Source organism: Papaver somniferum, chromosome 7 (assembly GCF_003573695.1).
Source record: "Papaver somniferum cultivar HN1 chromosome 7, ASM357369v1, whole genome shotgun sequence".
NCBI lineage: Eukaryota > Viridiplantae > Streptophyta > Magnoliopsida > Ranunculales > Papaveraceae > Papaver > Papaver somniferum.
In genome coordinates, this window is record NC_039364.1 from 29,744,398 (window position 1) to 29,769,417 (window position 25,020).

The following is a 25,020-nucleotide window of genomic DNA, read 5'->3' on the forward strand; positions in this document are numbered from 1 at the left end:
TATGAGAGTAATCATATGGCTAACCTCGGTTAACTATTTGTGAACCAACATGGTGTACACGTTTAGGTACGGTTACATAAACCTAAATGAGGGTACATTTCATTTGTGTGTAACAAGCTAAGTTCGATCTAATGGTTGAAAGATATTAGCTTGGTTGAATCAAGTTTTTCATCTAACGGTGAATATTGAATACTTTATTACCTAAGGTAACTTGGATTGCAAACCCTGATTTGAAAACTATATAAAGGAGAACTCTAGCAACTGGGAAACCTAATCCCCACACCTTCTGTGTTACTAGTTGCATAAAATAGAGTCGATTCTCCTTTAACCTTAGGTTTCTATCGAGACCCTGTTGGTTAACAACTTCAAAGACTTCATTGAGATTGTGAATAATGTGAATCCAGACCCAACTATTTTCTTTGTAGTTGCGTGTTCTGATCTTGCCCGATTCTATCGTATTGAGTTCAATTAAAATAATTGACTCGAGATTAATTTCTCTGATAGGCAAGATAAAAGTAATCACAGACATATTCGTCTCATCATTTGTGATTCCACAATATCTTGTTTCACTAGTCGATTAAGATTATTGTGAGGTGATTGATAATACTAGGTTGTTCGTCGGGAATATAAGTCCGGTTTATCAATTGGTTCTTGTTCACCTTGATCTATCAAAAGACGGAACAAAAACTCTTGGGTATTTCTGTGGGAGACAGAATTATTCAATCTATAGACTTTTCTGTGTGAGACAGATTTGTTTATCAAGTCTTCGACTTTAGGTCGTAGCAACTCTTGGTTGTGGGTGAGATCAACTAAGGGAATCAAGTGCGTAGTATCCTGCTGGGATCAGAGACGTAAGGAACGCAACTGTACCTTGAATTAGTGTAAGATTGATTAGGGTTTAACAGTCCATTCCGAAGTTAATTGGTAGTAGGCTAGAGTCTGTAGCGGCTTAATACAGTGTGGTGTTCAATCTGGACTAGGTCCCGGGATTTTTCTGCATTTGCGGTTTTCCTCGTTAACAAAATTCTGGTGTCTGTGTTATTTCTTTTTCGGATTATATTTTGTTATATAATTTGAAATATCACATGTTTTGTGTTAAGATCAATCAATTAGAATATCTAAACTTTGGTTGTTGATTTACATTGATTGACACTTGAACATTGGTCTTTGGTACCGTTCAAGTTACTCCTCTTATATTCAATCAGGCTCGTAGATTTCTATTTGCTGGTTGCGGATTGAATTAAGAGTTAGAGATATTAAACTCTTTGATATACTTTACTCTAGATTGAGTCTGACTGTCTAGTTAATTCTCTGGAAAGTATATTGGAGTAAGTCCTCTGAGATTGCCAAACGACATTGTTGGTTGTGGTTTTTAGACCCCCACATTTTCAATTGGTATCAGAGTAAGCAAACACGTTAAAGACCTTATAAGTCTGTGTTTGTAGCGATCTGAGGATGAACGATATTGTATTTTATAAACGCATCGCCGGAAATAAAATTTTTGTTTCTTTGAAGTCTATTAAAGAGAAAGATTTTTCAATCTCGAATATAGAAGAACCTTATGTTCCAAAGAAACAAACGTACATTGACAAGTGTTTTCCTGACTACCTTACTGACGAGTCTGACTCTGAAGTTGAAAGGAATGCAGCCAAAGAGATTGTAGTGATTCTAAAACTTGTTAGAATCCAGGCTGATGATGTTAACCGATTGAGACACAAAGTCAATGTCCTTGTTGGTATGGTAAATGAGCGTGACTCTCGTCTAAAGGCTCTTCAAGAATAAAATTTCTCAGTATGTTCTTCACGAACTCTACTTGAGAAAATCTCAAAAATGATGCTTTGGAAATTGAACATCTTTTAAGTAAACTCTCCTTTCAAGAGTGTTCCAAAGAGTCCACCATACCAATTGCTTCTGATCTAACTGTAAAAGAATCAGTTTCAGAAGTAAAACCAAAATCCCTTCCTGTTGAGAATGACATGCACTTGTTCTCCTCTAATCAAGGAATATCCACATCACACGGAAGGAAGTCTTCCAACGATGGTGTTAAGACTATTCTGTCTAATCACTCATGTGATCAAAAAGTGTGTCTCTTTTGTAATTCAAAAGGGCTTGGTGAACAAAGAGGAATACGAGGTTGAATGGCAATTCTATTATTCGTCTCCAACACACCTTAGATTTAGTTCTGAAAGGTGTAACTAACATTCGTATGTCTAAATCTATCGGTTTTAGTACTCACCCTATGTACCCCACCAGGAAATTTAGTTCGATGTGTTCCTCAAATGATCAAGTGAGAAACAATCTTTCTAACCCAATCCGTTCAACAAGAACTCATGGTTTTTCTTCTATCAAAAAGAGAGATTATGTTGTTAATGATGTGAAAAAGGTACCAAAATAAGGATGCAACGGAGAAATGGAAATCAACCTAAAAAGGATAATCGAAGAATATAAAGAAATTTGAAAAAGTGGGGGTCTAACAACCACATCCAATATTTCGCTTAACAATCTGTATGGACTAACTCCAATATACTTTTAAGAGAATCAACTAGACAGTCAGACTCAATCTTAATAAAAAGTATATCAAGAAGTTATATCTCAATTTCTCAATTCAATACTTACTCGAACAAATAGAAATCTGCGAGGCTAATTGAATACAAGAGAAATCACTTGAACGGTACCAAAGACCAATATTCAAGTATCAATCAATTTCAATCAACAACCAAAGGTTGGATTTACCAATTGATCGATTCAACGCACAACCTGTGATATTTTTCAATTATATAACAAAATATAATGTGGAAAAGAAATAACACAGACACCAGAAGTTTTGTTTACGAGAAAACCGCAAATGCAGAAAACCCCAGGACCTAGTCCAGATTGAACACACACTGTATTAAGCCGCTACAGACACTAGCCTACTACAAACTAACTTCGGTATGGACTGTAGTTGAATCCCAATCAATCTCACACTGATCCAAGGTACAGTTGCGCTCCTTACGTCTCTGATCCCAGCTGGATACTACGCACTTTATTCCCTTAGCTTATCTCACACACAACTAAGAGTTGCTACGACCCAAAGTCGAAGACTTTAATAAATAAATCTGTATCACACAGAAAAGTCTATAGGAGTAGATAAATCTGTCTCCCGCAGAAATACCTAGGAGTTTTGTTCCGTATTTTGATAAATCAAGGTGAACAGGAACCAATCGATAACCCGTACTTATATTCCCGAAGAACAGACTATAATTATCAATCACCTCATAATAATCTAAATCGTATGATGGCGAAACTAGATATTGTGAAATCACAAACGATGAGACGAAGATGTTTGTGACTACTTTTCTATCTTGCCTATTGGAGAAATGAATCTCAAGCCAATCTTACGATTGTACTCAAACACGATATAAACAGTAAGATCAGATCACGCAACTACAGAGAAAATAGTTGGGTCTGGCTTCACAGTCCCAATGAAGTCTTCAAGTCGTTAACCTGCAGGGTCTCGATAGAAACCTAAGGTTAAAGGAGAATCGACTCTAGATTATAAAACTAGTATCACACAGAAGGTGTGGGGATTAGGTTTCCCAGTTGCTACAGTTCTCCTTTATATAGTCTTCAAACCAGGTTTTGCAATCAATGCTACCTTGGTAATAAAACATTCAATATTCACCGTTAGATGAAAACCTGATTATACTCAAGCTAATATCTTTCAGCTGGTAGATCGATTCTTAGATTGTTATACACACATGAAATGTAACTTCATTTAGGTTTGATTAACCGTACCTAAACGTGTACAAGTCGTTGGTTCAACGGTATTTAACCATAGGTTAGCCATATGAGCACTTTCATATCAACCTTATTCTTCTTTACAACAACTAGTTCAAATGACTCAAATGAACTAGTTAGAGAGTTGTTTAATTGCTTAGATCTCATAGAAGTATACAAGACACAATCGAAACATAAACAATTTTGATTCACTTGAATCGATTCATGAACATTATAGCCACGGTTTGCAAAGCTTGCAGTCGTTAAAATATAAATGTCTTAGTTCATGAATTAAACTGTTTTTAGAAAATAACCTACTTAAGTACGCATACTGGTATGCAGACTTAAATACCCGGAATAAGTTTGTTTTCATTTCACAAACCCCAACAGAAATTCACGAGATATGAACTTCTGACAGTACGCGTAATGGTACGCGGACTTTAGTTCCGGTTATCCTGAGCAGCAAAGTACGCATACTTTGGTTCAAGGATATTGGACTTACACACATATGAGTTGTCTCACAATGTTTATATCCAACCATGGTTATGTATTCTAAACTCTCATTTCAATCATTGAAACATTCTTAGAGAACGTTATATAGTTGTTGTTCACAAACTATTTTTCGTCAAAGCGATTTCCAAGTGATTGAAACTAATATGACTTTCGTCACTAGTAAAGATGAACTTGGCCAAAGCGAAAGCTTACCAACACATATTTCGCGAAATAGATAAGCAAGATAAATGACTCAAATGAAACTAGTTCTAGTGTTGTTCAATTGTTTATATTCTCATAGAAGTATACAAGACAAAATTGAAGCAAAAGCGATTTTGATTCACTCGAATCAAGTCATGAACATTATAACCATGGTTTGAAAAAGATTGCATTCCTTATTATAAAAATGTATTATTTCATGAACAAACCGATCTTAGAACACAATCCACTCAGGAATGCAAATGGGTACGCATACCTTAGTGGCCGAACTAAGTTTTCGTTCGCCAGTATGCGAATGGGTACGCATACCACCAAACTCAGTAAAGTCCCAGAACTGGAACCTCATTCCATTATGCGTACCAGTATACGTACTTAGTTCTCGGACCTCTACTATACCAATCAGTACGTATACGAGTATGCATACCATGGTTCCCGGACTAGGATCACACATATGCAAGTACACATACTGTGCTTATATCCAATTACTCTAAACTCTCATTTCAACCACTGAAATATTCTCGTAAGATGACAATAGCTGTCTCATACAAACTATTAGCTTCAAAGCAATTTTCAAGTGATCAATACGAAACATTCTGAGTCTACATCAAATGACTGTCTCACACAAATCATGTAAAATGTTACCAGGAGATTTTCACATGATCATCTTTTGACTTTCGTCAAGAATATAAGATGAACTTGGTTAAAGCGAAAGCTTACCAACACATATTTCGAGAAATATGTAAGCGAGTGAAACTCAGCTCGAAATATCAAATGTGTATAATTGAAGTCTATATAGTTGTATGACTTTTGTCTCAAATAGGAGATAGAGTAGATAGACTTTTGAGTGATAGATGAGTTCAAGTCTCCACATACCTTTTGTTGATGAAGTTCCACAAGCTCCCCTTAGTAGTTTTTCGTCTTCAATCGATGAACATCGTGAAGTCTAATGCTCAACTACACTTTTTATCCTAATCCGGGACTTAGCTATAAGTATACTATAAATCAAGACTTATAGTTTTGGCAACTAAACTTGACAAACAAGCTTGAGATAGAAATGCTTGCGAGTTCGACCAAGCAGTGCTATAACAAACACCTGTCGTTATTCTTGAACCAATAGGTTTAGATTTTCGTATATTAGTTACGCTTTATAAGATGAGATTCAAGGTGCGTCTTGCATATTCTTTAATCGTTATTATCCAATCTGAGCTTACACTTCCTACAAATGTGTCCTTTTGTTTTAGAGAAGTGGTAAAAATTTTGACTTGTGATGGAATCATAATGAGTTGACTTGGCAAAAGAATCAACATGAGATCCTTGTGTTTAAGGTGAGACAGATTATCCTTGGTCAGAGAGAATTAATTTTTCATTCCTTAGGGATGTAGAGACACTTCGACCATGATCTTCAGAAGGATATTTGGTTAAGTAAACATGAATACAATTGAAAATCAATTCTTATAACTCCTTAATCATTTCAGAAGCCATGGATAAGGCTAATTTTTTGATTCACAGACAGTGCTACAAGGAGTAGGAGGAGCATCTTGTAGAAGTTTATGTTCGAAGGAGTTTTTCTCCAGTCGCGACTCGAGGGAGATAATTTTCGTATGCACCAAGGCCTTTTCTTCGAGAAGGATCCTTATTCGTGAATCTCTTTCATTAACCTTATCTATGAAATTATTAACTTTGTTTTTCAACATGTTGACCTTAGAAGCCTGAATTATAAGATGTTTAAGAATTTCATCACTTTTTTTGGTTGCTTCCCTTTCTACTTCCGAGTCAGACTCATCAATAAGATAGTAGAGATGACAATCGCTAATACTTGACTGTTTTATGGGAACATGATTTTCATCTACTTTCTAGAAGGAAGAAGATTCCATCTCATTAATATAATCCATAAAAACAGTGTTTTCGGCAATCGGTGATACGTTATCAGAGATTGAACTTTTGTCCATAGATTCATATCACCACAAAAACAGACCTGTTCGGATAGCAATGTTTGTTGCTTTGATACCAATTGAAAAGGAAAGGGTACCAAGTATATTACCAACGTTTTCGTTCGGAAACATGTATAAACAAAACCTAATACAATCACAAGTAGTTTACTCCCAGTTGCACCAGAAATTAGTAGCCAAAAAGTGACTACAAGGTTCAACTTGGCTTCTCTCCAAAATCAGGAGCATCAACAGACATACAGGTACATAAGTACTTTTTGCACGATTCAAATACATGTATGAATAGAAATAACAATAAGTGCCTGAGGAGATATCTTTAAAAAAAAATTCTAATATATCCTCAATACATTTTCCTCCGTTCCGATTCCCATAAGTTTATACATCACTTGTGAAAAGCTGAAGGTTTTTTTGAAAGATGCAGACAGAACAAAAATGGGTAATGAAGGAGTTAGCAGTTATGTGAGACATGTAAATGACATAGTACATGTCGTTGAGGATGTTATTAATGAATTCGTGCACAATGAGGTACTGGGATCAATGGAAACAATGAGGTACTGGGATCAATGGAATTAAACATCTTAGAGTTAACCTTTCTAAGATTGTAATCACTAGTCATCAAATTCCATCCAAGTTACGTAGCATCAAGGCGAGATATCGAGAGAAGCAACCGGTATGGTTTTGATAAGATAGACTAATAGAAAAATCTCAAATGAGGTCAATGGATGGCATGAAAACAAAATGAAGCCGCTCTTGTGGTTTCATAAGATGAGCCACGATTAACAATTGTTGGAATTGGTGGTCTTTAGAAAGAAAACTCTTGTTACTGAAGTCTACAATGACACGATTGTTCTCTCTTAAAGTTATATTTTACAACTAATTTCCAAACTTATGTATCATGTTGCTTCAGCTTCGCAAGAGCCTACTAACAAGAGTCTTGGAATGGATTTCTACTAACAAGAGCCTCTTGAAGTTCATTATCCAAATCAGGAGCATCAACAAGTGCTTACCTTACCAATTCTTGTTAATAAGAATAAAAGAAATGTAATTTACCTAGCATGGGGTTCAAATGATGGTTCTCCATCTTCCTTTTTTAGCAGTAATGATGTCCTTTCCCTTCGGTTCTGCTTCTTTATGTTCCTTCTCCTCTGTGCTTTCCGTTTTCTTCATAAAAAAATCTTCATTTTCCTGCTCCATCAGGAATATGCAAGGTTATGATTTTACGATTTTAGCCTTTATCAAAAATACACCATCAACAAGGATATACCAGGAAAACACGCAAAACCTGAAATTACGTGAGCATGTAAAAACTTAAAATAATATTGGACAAGCAAATACCAACACATTGAGAAACACAATAAGGCTAGTAAGTGTACCTTTGATGATGGCGTTCCCCCTGATAAGTACTTCAGTCAAATCTTGGGTTGGAATTTTTTGAGTTAGGATTTTCCAATTTTGATGAACAAATTTCTTGGATGCTGGAGATGGCAATACTTTCGTGAAAAAGTCTGCTAGTTGATGTAGTTTTCTTTAGTGTTTCATAAGCAGTTTTGTCTTCCAATAATAATGTTCTCGAGTCTTCATGCTTCTTTAAACACAGTGAAAAACTATGTCATGGATTGCTAACTTTTCGGAGATGATTTCCAAAAGTTTTTGATGTAGTTTCTTAAACAAAGTTCCAAGATACGAATACATTACCATAAGTGAATAAAAACCGCATTTGTGAATAAACCGTAGTAGTTCAGAAGGACATCCAAATTCTTAAAAGATGGTTATGTTAATTTATTCTAATCAAATAGGAGCATCCACTAAATAATAGAATTTATACACCTTGGATGACCACCAGGTTGAATAATTTTCCTCGTTAAAACCTTGTTAATACAACTCAATTGGGAAAAAAATTGGACGAATAAAAAAGAGTAAACTATCAACATTTTGAATGAAAAATCAATGTCAATGAGATGTTGCCTCGTTAAAACCGTGTCAAGAAAACCACATAGGAAAATACATGAAACAAAGGAAAACAATTACAACATAGATGCTAACTCAACTATATACTTATTACAGAAAACAAGCATCAACAAATAATGTGTAGTCTATTTAATAGATAAGTTCTGTGCAAGCAGAATTTTGAAACTGCATACCAAGAAAAATAATTATGACGCTTAAATGTGGATTTTAATGTTTTAATGCTCTTAAATATACCTATAAAGTTGATCTCATCAACTAATTGGAATTTTGGGATTTCGGAACACATTAAGGATTGTTAGACATGATATAATCGAGTCAGGTGACTGCTTTAATATAATTTGAATCCTTAAAAGATTACAAATTCGAATATGTTCCCCGACCATATTTCTCGTGTAAGTGCAAAAGGAATCCTTCAAGGACAACCACGCAAAACGGATCATACATAGAAAACAAAATATTATTGAGTCGATCTTAGGGTCTGAGCGTAAAACCCTCAAATCATTTTAGAACAAATAATATTTCTATGATTGTGGATTGTGTCTAAAACCAACCAGTAATTTTCATGTTTGAAAATTTTAAGGTGTTTTGTCTCAGATCCAAATTTGAGTCAATCGAGAAATTAATCCAATCTAATTTGAGTTATATCTACCTACCAATCATATAAGTCGACATTTCTTTGCTGAGGAGTTGAGTAACCACCAACATTTATTATTTCAGTAGCTATTGTATATGAATATCTAACAATCATTATCTTGCTACGATTCCAAAAAATCCTCTAGTGTACGCGTATTTTGAAAATATTCAATAAATTACTAGTTCCAATGCCCACGGTAGTATAATCTGTTAGAGCATTTCTCGGTCGAACTCGCATGCGTTTCTATCTCAAGCATGTTTTTCAATGTTAGTGATCAAAACTATAAGTCTTGATTTCTAGCCTATTTATAGATGTCTCGGATTAGGACATAGATTGTGTAGTTGAGCTTAGACTTCACGACGTTCATCATTTGAAGACGAAGAACTACTAAGGGGAGCTTGTGGAACTTCATCGACAAAATGTATGTGGAGACTTAAACTCATATATCACTTGGAAAGTCTATTTCTACTTTATCTCCTATATTGAGACATAAGTCGTATTACGATATAGTTTTCTATATACCCATTTGAGATTTCGAGCTGATTTTATCTCGCTTACATATTTCTCGAAATATGTGTTGGCAATCTTTCGCTTCGACCAAGTTCATCTTATATCATGTAAAATTTTTCGAGTAACATCTTACATGGTTTGTGTGATACAATCATTTGGTGTTGTCTTGGAATGTTTCGTTATGATTATTTCAATAACTTGAAAATCGCTTTGATGCTAATAGTATGTGAAAACGACTATTGTCATCCTTTAAGAAAGTTTCAATGATTGAAATAAGAGTTTAAAACACTTAACAATTGTAGTTGCAGGAAATCCTACACTACACCCCTCATATGATTTCATTGTTGATCAACTCATTTTTAGGTTAACACTCTTAATTTTATTGATTAATTTTTGAATGTTCTTACTAGAAAGATAAAGAAATCAAGAATGACCTTTGCTCTGGACTTTCTATCTCCTATTTACTTGTTTCTCACTCAGAAAAAGATCTCTCCCTCCTTTACAACTCGAATGACTATTTATAAGAAAATACATAGTGGATGACAGCTAATTTGTCCTTTATTTTCGGATATGGTTTGCGACATTCTCGCAACCTTACAAGTGTTAATTTCGCAAGCTCTCTAATTTTCGCAGGACCATCACATCTTTCTCATGATCCTTGCTGACGTCGTTTCTGAAATTGTTCTGCGACGCTATTGTGCTATACCATTGATAATTTCGCTGAGACATAATTGTTGCGAGATTCTGATCCTACATCTTGCCTCTTCTCATATCTTCTCTGCAAAGTAGATAATGATGTGAGAAATGCCACAGCTGCTTATCTTTTCATATTCCACATTTATCACACGTACTCTCTCTTCCATTTATTTCTTGACACGTCTTCTGTAACCGCTACCTTTCAACCGCTCACGTCTCTTCGTATTAATGGTGTTTATTTCTTCGAGTAAAAAATTTTCTTTATATACTCTTCTCCCCCCTCTTTCAACTTTTCTTTTTACTTTCTCTTCTATTTTTATTCTCTCATCTCTGCAACTCTGTTATTCTTCTGCAAATTCTGCTGCTGTAATTTTTTCTTCCTTCAATCCTTTTACTTTATATACATTCCCATACTCTATATTCAAACATGGCTCCAACTGGTCATAGATATGAGAAGAATTTACAAGATGTCCAAAAAGATCTTGCTGATAAAGGTTTTACACTCTCCACAATTCCTGGTGAGAATGCCAAATCAATTCTTTCTGTCAAGCTTTTCTCTAATCAAAATTGTGATGATCAATCAATCATAATTTCGCTAGGTCAGATTCTCGCAGGTCTTCCTATTCCTCTTTATAACCAGATCTTCCTTTATTTTATGAAATTCTCGCTCATCAGGGATTTTCGCGAGCCATCTTCCAACTAAGTGGGGACTGCATCCGTCTGATGCTAGAGTTCGCTAATCGTGGTGCTGGTAGAGGATCTCTTTACTCCAAAGAACTTAGGGATCCAAAATTCGCAAACCTAGAGATAGTTGCTGAGAAGTATACAGTGGCAAATTTCTTTGAAAACTACGAACTTATCTCCATGAAGAAAGAGAATACTCGCTGGGGTATTAGATTAAGAAGGAAAGATAACATTGATGAAGCCAAAATTCTTATGCAAGATATTGACTGGCATTATGGTAAAAACACAACTCCTCTCCAATCCAAAGATGACAAATGGTGTGTCTTTTCTTTAATGCTAAAGGGTCCCTACATTGCTGGATCAAACGTTCTTCCTGTGAATCTCGCTGCATATCAACCTTGGGATTTCTCCTGGCCCGAGAAGGAGAAAGAGGTATGTTTCTCCCCTTTAACTCATTTTATATTTCTTTATTGATTTTTACTATTCTGTTCGCTAACTCTTGCGACATTCCGCAGATCCAAAAACTAAAGGATAGTTATAACATGACCGGGAAATCTAGTACTCTGTTAGCTCTTCACTCATACACAGATGAGGTAAGAAATTTTCTCTTATGACTTTAAATAGTACTGTTACTTCCATGCTTCCATTTCTTATTTCTATCTGTGTGTGAAGATTATTACTGAAGCAGAAGAATCTGTTGATGCTGCGAAGATTGGTGATAAAGGTAAAGGTACTCTTCGCAAGGAAAAATAAACTGGTCCTCCTACAAAGAAGAGAAAAGTTTGTTCTTCTTCTCCTTCAAATGTTCTTCCTAACGAAAATTCCGAAAGTGACAAGGGTGATGAAGATAACGATGATCTTGTTGCAACTGAAGATTCTCCACCTGAATCTTCTTTGGCTAAGTTTTCTGGCCTCTTTTATGATTCTCTACAAGGAATGGGAGATAGCCAATTCGCAAACACCTGCAAAGCTCTCTCTACCCTTTGTGATGTCCCTTTACTGGATGGTGATATCTCTCTTCGTGGAGTTTCTAGATCAGTGACTCCCGACTTCTTGCATTCTCTCAATAGTCTGGTATACTTTTATCTTTTTACTTCTTCATTGTTATAACTCAAAATCTCTTTCTATATTAATATTTTTTATTTCTTTTCGGAGGCTGGAAAAGCTTCTTTTGCTGTTGCCTCATATCTGGAGAGAAAACGCGAAAATCTTGAAAAGAAGAATCTTCAATTTCGCAAAAAGAATGAAGAATTGGAGGCTGAAGTTAAAAGTCTTCGCGAGAAAAATAGACAATTATAAATTGATTCTTCCTCGTATAAGAACAAAATTTCTAGTCTTCAACAAGCTAATAATCAGCTTTACGGTATGTTACTTTTCTCTTTATTCATTCATCCTGTTGTTTTATCTTATTTAAATGATCCTTTTTGCAGACAATTATGGTCTTTCTGATGAAGCTACCCTTATTCGCTCATTTCCTAATGCCTTGGATAATGATACCCTTCTTGAACGTCTTAACAATTCCTTAAATAGCTTCTCAAATGATATAATTTCATCTCTTTCTCTAAATGAACTTAGATCGAAATTTCGCCTCTTAGAAATTGATCATAGATCCAGTTTAGGCTTAGCCAACAGATTTAAGCGTCTCCTTATTGACTCCAAAGAGAAAACCAATGAGCTAAGAACCAAAATTAGCGGTCTCATAGATGATAAGGATCGTATCTCTGATCAAGGTGCCAAGGCTTTGGCGAAATTCCAAGAGGCTCTCCTTGAAGTTCAACTTGACTGAGATGAAGCTAACCGCAAGAATATTGAACTCTGCGAAAGGGAAAATCAAATTCGTTCTCGTCTTCTCATAAGTAGTGAGGATGAATTTGTCTGGGCTGCGAAAATTTTAGATGATGCTAGAAAAGATTTAGGCGTAAATGTTAGTCTCCAAGTTGAACATACAACCTTGATTAGAGACATGATTTCCGACAGAGAAGGTTGCTAATTTCTCTTATTTACTAATTTTTTGCTTCTTATGAACTTTCATCAAGTTAATAATTAATTGTCTTTTGTTCGCAGATTCTGAAAATAAATATCGTGAGAAGATTGAAGAACTTGAAGCTGAAAAGGAGGAACTCGCAAAGAATCTTTCTTCTCGCAACGACAAGTATTCTAGATTGAAGAATCAAATCAAGATCACCGTTGCGAATTTTCAGAATGACGCTATGCATTTTCGCAATCAAACCATCCAAATGGTTTGTGATGCTCATAATATCCCACATTCTGGTTATCCTTGTCTTTTAGAAGAAATCCCACAGAATACTCCCAGTGTGATTATCTCTGATAGCGAAGCTGACGATGAAGAGTTTGATAGTGATGGAAGTTCTGATGGTGATGAAGATTCTGACGCATATGGAGAAGGAAACAAGTCTGATGAAGATAATGAGGATTAACCAAGAAATAGTCTTTACTTCTTTCTTTGATTCTTTGTAATACTTGTACACTTATTTCTTCTTTCTGTATATTTGCGTTTCTTTCATTTTGACCTGCGTAAATGAAAACAATTCTTCTTTGCAATACAGTTAATCAATATAATCATTAATTCTTGAATTTTTGAGTAAATATCTCATATGGAGATAAATAACATTTTCTAATTTCATACATTCCCATACTTGCCTCTGTTATTTGAATCCAAATGAGAGATAAATTTTTCTTATTGTATAATTTCGCAACCTTTTGCGAAGTGAATTTTGTTTCTTTTCAAAATCTCATTCCTGTGTGGTCTTATTTTGCCTTCCTAATTAAAGGTCTTATTATGCCACCTCTTGTCATTGCGGCAAAGTCGCAGGACGTCCTTGCACTTTCATGCAAAAACCCATTGATCTTGCCTTAACTTTTTCTTTTGTATTATGGCCTCTTCAGGAATGTTGCGATAATATGACAGGCCTAAATATTCTTGCGAAAATAAATCCCCATGACATTGCCTTCTTGCGACGAAATCGCAGGACGTCTTCGCACTTTCATGCGAAAACCCATTGATCTCGTCTTACCCTTTTCTTTTGTATTATTGCCTCTTCAGGATTATTGCACAAATATGACAAGCCTTAATATCCTTGCGAATAAAAAGCCTCATGACATTTGCGTCTTAAGACACTTATCAGCTCCCTAATGGAGGGTGCCTCCCTTATCTCCCCCTGGTTGCCCCTTCAAGGAGGCGTACTTCTACCATACAAGGTTAGCTTCTCCCATCCAGTCTTAACAACAACCAGTTGTTTTCGCAGACTCTTATCCCTTTTGCCTATAGGGCTTATGGTTACGAGACTGCACCCTAAGTGGGGTTTTCTTCAGGCTGGGTGCAGTATGAGCCAAGACTTGTCAGGAATGGCAAGGACGCTTCAAACGCCCCCGGCACTCTTGACTCAACCGTGTACCTCGGCGCCTTGATCAGATTCTGCACTCCTTGTGAGAGTCCTTATTACCTTAGTCGCCCAACCTAAGTCATATGCTTAAGTTGAGAATCCAAGGTGCCTCTCCCGGATGGGCTTGATTGACCCCAAATCTCCATGATTCAGGTTCCGGTGGCTGTGTAGTCTTTCCCTGAATCATGCAATAGGTACCCCCTTATATGACGTACTTTAGGTCTTACATTTTCCTCTTGCAAAATTGTATTCGCGAACTAGGGTGTACGCCATAAAGGTTCGCCTCTTTCTCTTTTGCCATTCTTCTCTGACTATTTTCTGTAAAATTCATTATCTCTGCGAGAGTCTTGCAATTCATAATATTGTCTCTGAATTTCGCAATCTCAATTTTGTTGTTCAATCAAATGTATTTTTGAGAATTTTACTTATTGCAAAATTATCGCAACAACTTAATCATTCATACATTTCTTGTTTTTATTACTTTTGCCCTCCTCTGCTTCTTTATTATTTTCTGCTACTGCTTCCTTGGTAATGGTATGTTCATCCTTTTTATTCTGAGCTAGCATTAATTTCGCAACATCTCTTCTCCTTTTTTTTTCGATTGTATCCACCATCAACTTCTCACTTCTCTGTACGTCCTTGATTTTGTGTCGCCAGTTTTCCTTCTTGTTTGCTCTTCCTTCGCAAGATTCTATCTCAGTTTCGTAACATTTCTTTCCTTCAACCCAATCTCCCTTTATGATTCCTACACCATTGGGGTGAGGGAATTTGATGCATTGGTGGAAAGTTGAAGATACACCTAATATCCCATGTAGCCAAGGTCGACCAATTAATGCATTGTAGGGTGATTCTACATCAACGACACAGAATGAGATTGTAGAGATATTCCCTTCAATGGAATTTGCATAGTAACCTCCCCTTTAGGCTTGTTAGCAGTACCATTAAAACCATATATCTTATATGTTGATGGTATAAGATCACCATCTCTTCCACCCATGGTTTTATAAGTATGATAAAATAAGATGTTCACAGAGCTTCCAGTATCGACTAGGATTCTATTGATTGTCCATGAATCTTCAGCTTCATCATCCTCATCTTCTTTCGGTTTTGGATTAGTTTCTAATTTTATTACTAATATATTGTCATGTGCCTCTTCTCCTTCGGGAATTTCTTCTGCGGTAAAAGAAATAGTCTGTTTCTGCCATTTCTCTAGTCGCGAGATTTTCTCAATGTTCATAATTTCTCTTCCATTATTATCTCTTGCGAACACTCTACTCAAAACATTATCATGAAAATCTTAAATTGTCTTATATGAATGTACGATAGAGTGACAGAATAGATTTTTTGCTTTTGCACCAACTTCTATGAAGAATGTTTCTTTCTTTTTCATCGCATTCACTTTGTGATGTTCTGGCGGTGGTGGTAATGGTTGAGATTGCGGATGCCCTACCAGAAAATAGTTTAGTTTTCCTTGATCTATCATTCTCAAAATAATTCTCTTTACATTTCTGCAATCGTTTGTGGTATGTCCATGAAAATGATGATAAGAACAAAATTCATGACTTCTGTGATTTGGGGGCGGTTCCGTTCCCATGTTCCATGGTGTTGGTATATTCTCCATCAAAATTATAGCTTCCCATATCTTCTCCACACTTGCATTTAGAGGTGGCATCTTGATTTCTTCCCATATTACCTTGTGACCTCCTTGTCCTCTATTAAAGTTTGGTCTTTGACCTCCATAAGTTTCTTTCGGTTGATCGAGTCTTTGAATCTTGTTATTTCCTCCACGATTGTAGAAATTTATTTTTCTTTCATACTCTTCTTGATCTCGGCTCCCTATAGCTACCAACTTCTGCTGATTGTTACTTGTCACCTTTTCTTGTTGTACTTGCGAAGTATTCGCCACTGTATTTATTAGCTTGGGTAATAAGCATGCATTCTATGTTTGTGAGCTGGTGTTCGCAACTGGATATGATTCCATTTCATTTTGTCTTTCCTCTAAAGCAATGTATTCTTCTTGAAGTTCTCGCAATTCAGTCATTTTAATCGTATTCTTGACTCTGAAAATTTGGACGTACAACAAGTTTGTTGCAAACATAGCATTGATAAATGATAATATGAGATATCTCTCATCTACGCGGCCAGACATTTCGCTACACATATTTCTCCATCTTTTAGTCAAGTGTTTCAAACTTTCGCCAGTCCTTTGTTTTAATCCAAACACATCTTCTATACCAGGTCGTGAGGAATTATTACTTATATATGCTCCCAAGAATGTGGTCTGCAAATGATTGAAGGAAGTTATTGTATTCTTTGGTAAACCTTCAAACCATTTTAACGCTTCTCTTGTTAAGCTGGATGCGAAATATTTGCACAATACCACATCATGATTTTCCCATTGTAACATGCACCTCACATAAGCTTTAATGTGTTGAATTGCACAAGTTGTTCCATCGAAAATGCTGGTTAATGCAGGCAAATTGCATTTCGGTGGTATTCCTCCTAATTGTACTTCCCTTGTAAATGGAGTTTTCGCAGCTTCTTCTATTGCTTCATCCAATTGCCTTCTACCTACTTCTCCTCTGTTATTTAGCATTCCTCTCATTTCTTCTAATTCTTTCAAGATTTGTTTATTTACACCTGAATCTTGACCCATTGGTCTCTTTAATTTTGCTTCTCTTCTTCTGCGTTCACGTCTATCTTCTCTTGCGAAATTTTGTATCTCTTCTTCATTATTCTCATCTCGTCTTCTCCTGCGATTCTCTTTTTCATCTCTATCTTGAATTCGAAAATAATGATTTTGTTCATTTTCCCGTCCATAATTTTGTTCATTTCGTATCAATTCAATTCGCTGTCTTTCAACCATTTTCTTTACTCTATCATACTCTTCATTGAGATTATCGTTATTCCGGTTTTGTGTACGTCTTCTTTCTCGATTATCATGATTGTTCTGGCGAATTGTCTCCTGAAGCTCTTGTTCTTCCATTTCCGCTCTCAATCTTTCACGTTCGCACATTAAATGTGCTTGTTCAGCATTATGTCTTTCAATTTCTTCTTCAATTGTCTGTCGATTTCTTTGAGTTTCCCTCACATGTAAAATTCTTCTTCCTTCCTCTTGATTTCCTTCGCCATCTTGGTTATTTTTCCTCTGATTTTGCCCGTTCTCTCGATTTCCTCCCATTTGCCCATCATCAAAAGTTTTATTTTGTGGAATGTAACAATTATCAGTTCTTTCTCTATTATCGAGATATTCTTCATTAGGATTTGATGTTTCTTCTTGAATATTATTTCCAGCATTGATTGTGGGTGAATTTCGCCTCATTTCTCTTCTAGTCGATCTTGAATATGATTTTGTGATACTTCTCGATCTTCTATTCTGCAGTCTTATATTCTCCATCCTTAATTCGTGATTTTTCCTTGTTAAATTCGCACGTTCTTCTGCCTCAGCTCTTCTTTCTTCATGTATTCTTCGCCTCAATGTTTCTAACGCTCCAATTTCCTCATATCCATGAATTATTCCTTCATCTACTTCTTGATTTCTCTCTTCCTGTCTGTAATTTCTATTTTGTTGCTCTTCTTCTATTTCTTCTGCCGAATTTGATCGCCAAGTGTGTACGCTTACCCTGTCATAATCTGTATTCCTCTCTTGAACTAGTGTTTGTTGAGTTGGCGATTCAATTAGATTTTCTCTATTATTTCTCATTCTAGTATATTCTCCCATTTCACTTCTTTCTCTTCCAGCAATTCTTTTGCTTCTTCTAATAGTAGTCAGTTGTTCGGATGTATTTCTTCTTCTAGCCATTTCTTCAATGCTAACAGTATTGCAAAAAATTATGAAAAATTCTTAATCAATAACTTTAAATTTTCACAAATCTCAATATCAATCTTTAGATTTTTCTAGAATAATCTTCAACTCTTCCCTGTTTCTAGCGCCATTATGTAGTTGCAGGAAATCCTACACTACACCCCTCATATGATTTCATTGTTGATCAACTCATTTTTAGGTTTACACTCTTAATTTTATTGATTAATTTTTGAATGTTCTTACAAGAAAGATAAAGAAATCAAGAATGACCTCTGCTCTGGACTTTCTCTCTCCTATTTACTTGCTTCTCACTCAGAAAAAGATCTCTCCCTCCTTTACAACTCGAATGACTATTTATAAGAAAATACATAGTGGATGACAGCTAATCTGTCACTTATTTTCGGATATGGTTTGCGACATTCTCGCAACCTTACAAATGTTAATTTCGCAAGCTCTCTAATTTTCGCAGGACCATCACATCTTTCTCATGATCCTTGCTGACGTTGTTTCTGAAATTGTTCTGCGACGCTATTGTGCTATACCATTGATAATTTCGATGAGACATAATTGTTGCGAGATTCTGATCCTACAACAATTATTGGATATGTCATGTTGTGCACTCTTGCACATATGTTATCCATGTCCGGGAACCATAGTATGCGCACCCGTTTGCGTACCTGTTGGTTTGAGAAATCTGGGAACCTAAGTATGTGTACCCGTTTGCGTACTGGCGTACAGGTTCATGTCCGATAATTTCTATTGGGATTGAAAGTTCGCGTACCCGTTTGCGTACTGGCGAAACCCAATCTTAGTCCAGGTATTTCAAGTATGCGTACCCGTTTGCATACTTGAAGATTAAAGTTCTAAAACCGGTTATGAACATGAACATAAACATTTATATAATAAGGAATGCAATCTTTTCAAACCGTGGCTATAATGTTCATGATTGATTCGAGTGAATCAAACCGATTTTGCTTCAATTGTGTTCTTGTATAATTCCATGAGAATATAGCAATTGAACAACTCTTTAACTAGTTTCATTTGAGTCATTTTAACTAGTTATGGTTTAGATGAGTAAGGTTGATATGAGAGTAATCATATGGCTAACCTCGGTTAACTATTTTTGAACCAACATGGTGTACACGTTTAGGTACGGTTACATAAACCTAAATGAGGGTACATTTCATTTGTGTGTAACAAGCTAAGTTCGATCTAACGGTTGAAATATATTAGCTTGGTTGAATCAGGTTTTTCATCTAACGGTGAATATTGAATACTTTATTACCTAAGGTAACTTGGATTGCAAACCCTGATTTGAAAACTATATAAAAGAGAACTCTAGCAACTGGGAAACCTAATCCCCACACCTTCTGTGTTACTAGTTGCATAAAATAGAGTCGATTCTCCTTTAACCTTAGGTTTCTATCGAGACCCTGTTGGTTAACAACTTCAAAGACTTCATTGAGATTGTGAACAATGTGAATCCATACCCAACTATTTTCTTTGTAGTTGCGTGTTCTGATCTTGCCCGATTCTATCGTATTGAGTTCAATTGAAATAATTGACTCGAGATTAATTTCTATGATAGGCAAGATAAAAGTAATCACAGACATATTCGTCTCATCATTTGTGATTCCACAATATCTTGTTTCACTAGTCGATTAAGATTATTGTGAGGTGATTGATAATACTAGGTTGTTCTTCGGGAATATAAGTCCGGTTTATCAATTGGTTCTTGTTCACCTTGATCTATCAAAAGACGGAACCAAAACTCTTGGGTATTTCTGTGGGAGACAGATTTATTCAATCTATAGACTTTTCTGTGTGAGACAGATTTGTTTATCAAGTCTTCGACTTTAGGTCGTAGCAACTCTTGGTTGTGGGTGAGATCAACTAAGGGAATCAAGTGCGTAGTATCCTGCTGAGATCAGAGACGTAAGGAACGCAACTATACCTTGAATTAGTGTAAGATTGATTAGGGTTTACCTACAGTCCAGTCCGAAGTTAATTGCTAGTAGGCTAGAGTCTGTAGCGGCTTAATACAGTGTGGTGTTCAATCTGGACTAGGTCCCGAGATTTTTCTGCATTTGCGGTTTTCCTCGTTAACAAAATTCTGGTGTCTGTGTTATTTCTTTTTCGGATTATATTTTGTTATATAATTTGAAATATCACAGGTTGTGCGCTAAGATCAATCAATTAGAATATCTAACCTTTGGTTGTTGATTTACATTGATTGACACTTGAAAATTGGTCTTTGGTACCGTTCAAGTTACTCCTCTTATATTCAATCAGGCTCGTAGATTTCTATTTGCTGGTTGTGGATTGAATTAAGAGTTAGAGATATTAAACTCTTTGATATACTTTACTCTAGATTGAGTCTGACTGTCTAGTTAATTCTCTGGAAAGTATATTGGAGTAAGTCCTCTCATATTTCCAAACGACATTGTTAGGTGTGGTTGTTAGACCTCCGCATTTTCAATTGGTATCAGAGTAGGAAAACACGTTAAAGACCTTATAAGTCTGTGTTTGTAGCGATCTGAGGATGAACGATATTGTATTTGATAAACGCATCGCCGGAAATAAAAGTTTTGTTTCTTTGAAGTCTATTAAAGAGAAAGATTTGTCAATCTCGAATATAGAAGAACCTTATGTTCCAAAGAAACAAACGTACATTGACAAGTGTTTTCCTGACTACCTTACTGACGAGTCTGACTCTAAAGTTGAAAGGAATGCAACCAAAGAGAGTGTAGTGATTCTAAAACTTGTTAGAATCCAGGATGATGATGTTAACCGATTGAGACACAAATTCAATGTCCTTGTTGGTATGGTAAATGAGCGTGACTCTCGTCTAAAGGCTCTTCAAGAATAAAATTTCTCAGTATGTTCTTCACGAACTTTACTTGAGAAAAAACTCAAAAATGATGCTTTGGAAATTGAACATCTTTTAAGTAAACTCTCCTTTCAAGAGTGTTCCAAAGAGTCCACCATACCAATTGCTTCTGAGCTAACTGTAAAAGAATCAGTTTCAGAAGTAAAACCAAAATCCCTTCCTGTTGAGAATGACGTGCACTTGTTCTCCTCTAATCAAGGAATATCCACATCACACGGAAGGAAGTCTTCCAACGATGGTATTAAGACTATTCTGTCTAATCACTCATGTGATCAAAAAGTGTGTCTCTTTTGTAATTCAAAAGGGCTTGGTGAACAAAGAGGAATACGAGGTTGAATGGCAATTCTATTATTCGTCTCCAACACACCTTAGATTTAGTTCTGAAAGGTGTAACTAACATTCGTATGTCTAAATCTATCGGTTTTAGTACTCACCCTATGTACCCCACCAGGAAAGTCAGTTCGATGTGTTCCTCAAATGATCAAGTGAGGAACAGTATTTCTAACCCAATCTGTTCAACAAGAACTCATGGTTTTTCTTCTATCAAAAAGAGAGATTATGTTGTTAATGATGTGAAAAAGTTACCAGAAGAAGGATGCAATGGAGAAATGGAAATCAAACTAAAAAGGATAATTGAAGAATATAAAGAAATTTGAAAAAGTGGGGGTCTAACCACCACATCCAATATTTCGCTTAGCAATCTGTATGGACTAACTCCAATATACTTTTAAGAGAATCAACGAGACAGTCAGACTCAATCTTAATAAAAAGTATATCAAGAAGTTATATCTCAATTTCTCGATTCAATACTTACTCGAACAAATAGAAATATGCGAGGCTAATTGAATACAAGAGAAATCACTTGAACGGTACCAAAGACCAATATTCAAGTATCAATCAATTTCAATCAACAACCAAAGGTTGGATTTACCAATTAATCGATTCAACGCACAACCTGTGATATTTCAATTATATAACAAAATATAACGCGGAAAAGAAATAACACAGACACCAGAAGTTTTGTTAACGAGAAAACCGCAAATGCAGAAAACCCCAGGACCTAGTCCATATTGAACACACACTGTATTAAGCCGCTACAGACACTAGCCTACTACAAACTAACTTCGGTCTGGACTGTAGTTGAACCCCAATCAATCTCACACTGATCCAAGGTACAGTTGCGCTCCTTACGTCTCTGAACCCAGCTGGATACTACGCACTTTATTCCCTTAGCTTATCTCACACACAACTAAGAGTTGCTACGACCCAAAGTCGAAGACTTTAATAAATAAATCTGTATCACACAGAAAAGTCTATAGGAGTAGATAAATCTGTCTCCCGCAGAAATACCTAGGAGTTTTGTTCCGTATTTTGATAAATCAAGGTGAACAGGAACCAATCGATAACCCGTACTTATATTCCCGAAGAACAGACTATAATTATCAATCACCTCATAATAATCTAAATCGTATGATGGCGAAACTAGATATTGTGAAATCACAAACGATGAGACGAAGATGTTTGTGACTACTTTTCTATCTTGCCTATTGGAGAAATGAATCTCAAGCCAATCTTACGATTGTACTCAAACACGATATAAACAGTAAGATCAGATCACGCAACTACAGAGAAAATAGTTGGGTCTGGCTTCACAGTCCCAATGAAGTCTTCAAGTCGTTAACCTGCAGGGTCTCGATAGAAACCTAAGGTTAAATGAGAATCGACTCTAGCTTGTAAAACTAGTATCACACAGAAGGTGTGGGGATTAGGTTTCCCAGTTGCTAGAGTTTTCCTTTATATAGTCTTCAAACCAGGATTTGCAATCAATGCTACCTTGGTAACAAAACAGTCAATATTCACCGTTAGATGAAAACCTGATTATATTCAAGCTAATATCTTTCAACTGCTAGATCGGTTCTTAGATTGTCATACACACATGAAATGTAACTTCATTTAGGTTTGATTAACCGTACCTAAACGTGAACAAGTCGTTGGTTCAATGGTATTTAACCATAGGTTAGCCATATGAGCACTTTCATATCAACCTTATTCTTCTTTACAACAACTAGTTCAAATGACTCAAATGAACTAGTTATAGAGTTGTTCAATTGTTTAGATCTCATAGAAGTATACAAGACACAATCTAAACATAAACAATTTTGATTCACTTGAATCGATTCATGAACATTATAGCCACGGTTTGCAAAGATTGCATTCCTTAAAATATAAATGTCTTAGTTCACGAATTAAACTGTTTTTAGAAAATAACCTACTTAAGTACGCATATTGGTATGCAGACTTAAATACCCGGAATAAGTTTTTTTTCACTTCACAAACCCCAGTAGAAATTCACGGGATATGAACTTCTGACAGTACGCGTACTGGTACGCGGACTTTAGTTCCGGTTATCCAGAGCAGCAAAGTACGCATACTTTGGTTCAAGGATATTGGACTTACACGCATATGAGTTGTCTCATAATGTTTATATCAAACCATGGTTATGTATTCTACACTCTCATTTCAATCATTGGAACATTCTTAGAGAACGTTATATAGTTGTTGTTCACAAACTATTTTTCGTCAAAGCGATTTCCAAGTGATTGAAACTAATATGACTTTCGTCACTAGTAAAGATGAACTTGGCCAAAGCGAAATCTTACCAACACATATTTTGCGAAATAGATAAGCGAGATAAACTCAGCTCGAAATAGTACATGTGTATAATCATAGTCTATATAGCAATACGACTTTTGTCTCAAGATATGAGATAAAGTAGACTTTTAAGTGATAGATAAGTTCAAGTCTCCACATACCTTTTTGTCGATGAAGTTCCACCAGTTCATTGAGTAGTTCTTCGTTTTTGCATGAAGAACACCGTGGAGTCTAGAGCTCAACTACACTTTCTATCCTAGTCAGAGATTTAGCTATTAGTAGACTAGAAATCAAGAACTATAGTTTTGGCAACTAAACTTGACAAACCAGCTTGAGATAGCAACGGTTGCGAGTTCGACCGAGCAGTGCTCTAACAAAATTATCTCCAGGATGTCAATTCCCTCTGGCCAAATTTCTTCAGGTAAGAATCAACACTATGCGTCATATTTTGATGATAGTAAATTTTATGATAAATTTTCACATCATAATGGTTTTCCTCCAAAGATCAGGAAAAATAGGTTTAACCGAAAACAACGTTCATTTAATGAGTTCAAGGCTCATACTTGTGCTAATTTATCACAAGGTTGAAACCTCACTCTCAATAAAAATCCTGACTGAGTGAGATATTTTTTTCAGGTATACTTGATGGAAAAATATATTTTTTTTATTTTCAATGCTATCCTATTATTGTTCTTAGTTGGATGATCATTCACAAACAATTCTGCTTAAGTATTTGTACTTGGTTTTTGACAAATTATGGTTTCTTAACCTTAAATTTTTTTGCGGTGTCAAAACTGCTACTCTTACTCTAAAAATTGTTCTCCTGTATGAATACAATTTTTATTGAGCTAAGATCTGTGAATTTTCTCACATAGGCAGACATTATCCTTGTATAGTCGTATTTATTGAGTACTTCTCCTTTTTGAGTTGTTTATGAATAATGGGCCAAGCTCGGGTTCTTACGGGTATCCTTGTTACATGTCACGAACCGAGTTTGGAAACCCTAACCTCAGGGTTTCTGTGAAACCATTTAAATACCAAACCCATCTGTTGAAAAGTACGCATACTCCAGGCTACTTTTTGTCAAGAATGACATCACCTTCAGGAACTTGTTATTTTCCAAGAGGTTTTCTTGATAAGGGTTTTGGTCTCACACTCGAGGAAAAAGAAAAAGGAAATCTCGTGGAAGTTGATGTCACATCTTCTCAATCTCCTAATTACTTGTCAGATATTGAGGATGATGAAGAGATTTCTAATGAAGTTGTTGAAAACTTTATCAATAAGTTTAGCGATGCAAAACTGTTGCTTTTTAACACTCTAAAAGAGCTAGATGGGTTAAGAATTGAATTGATAAAGGT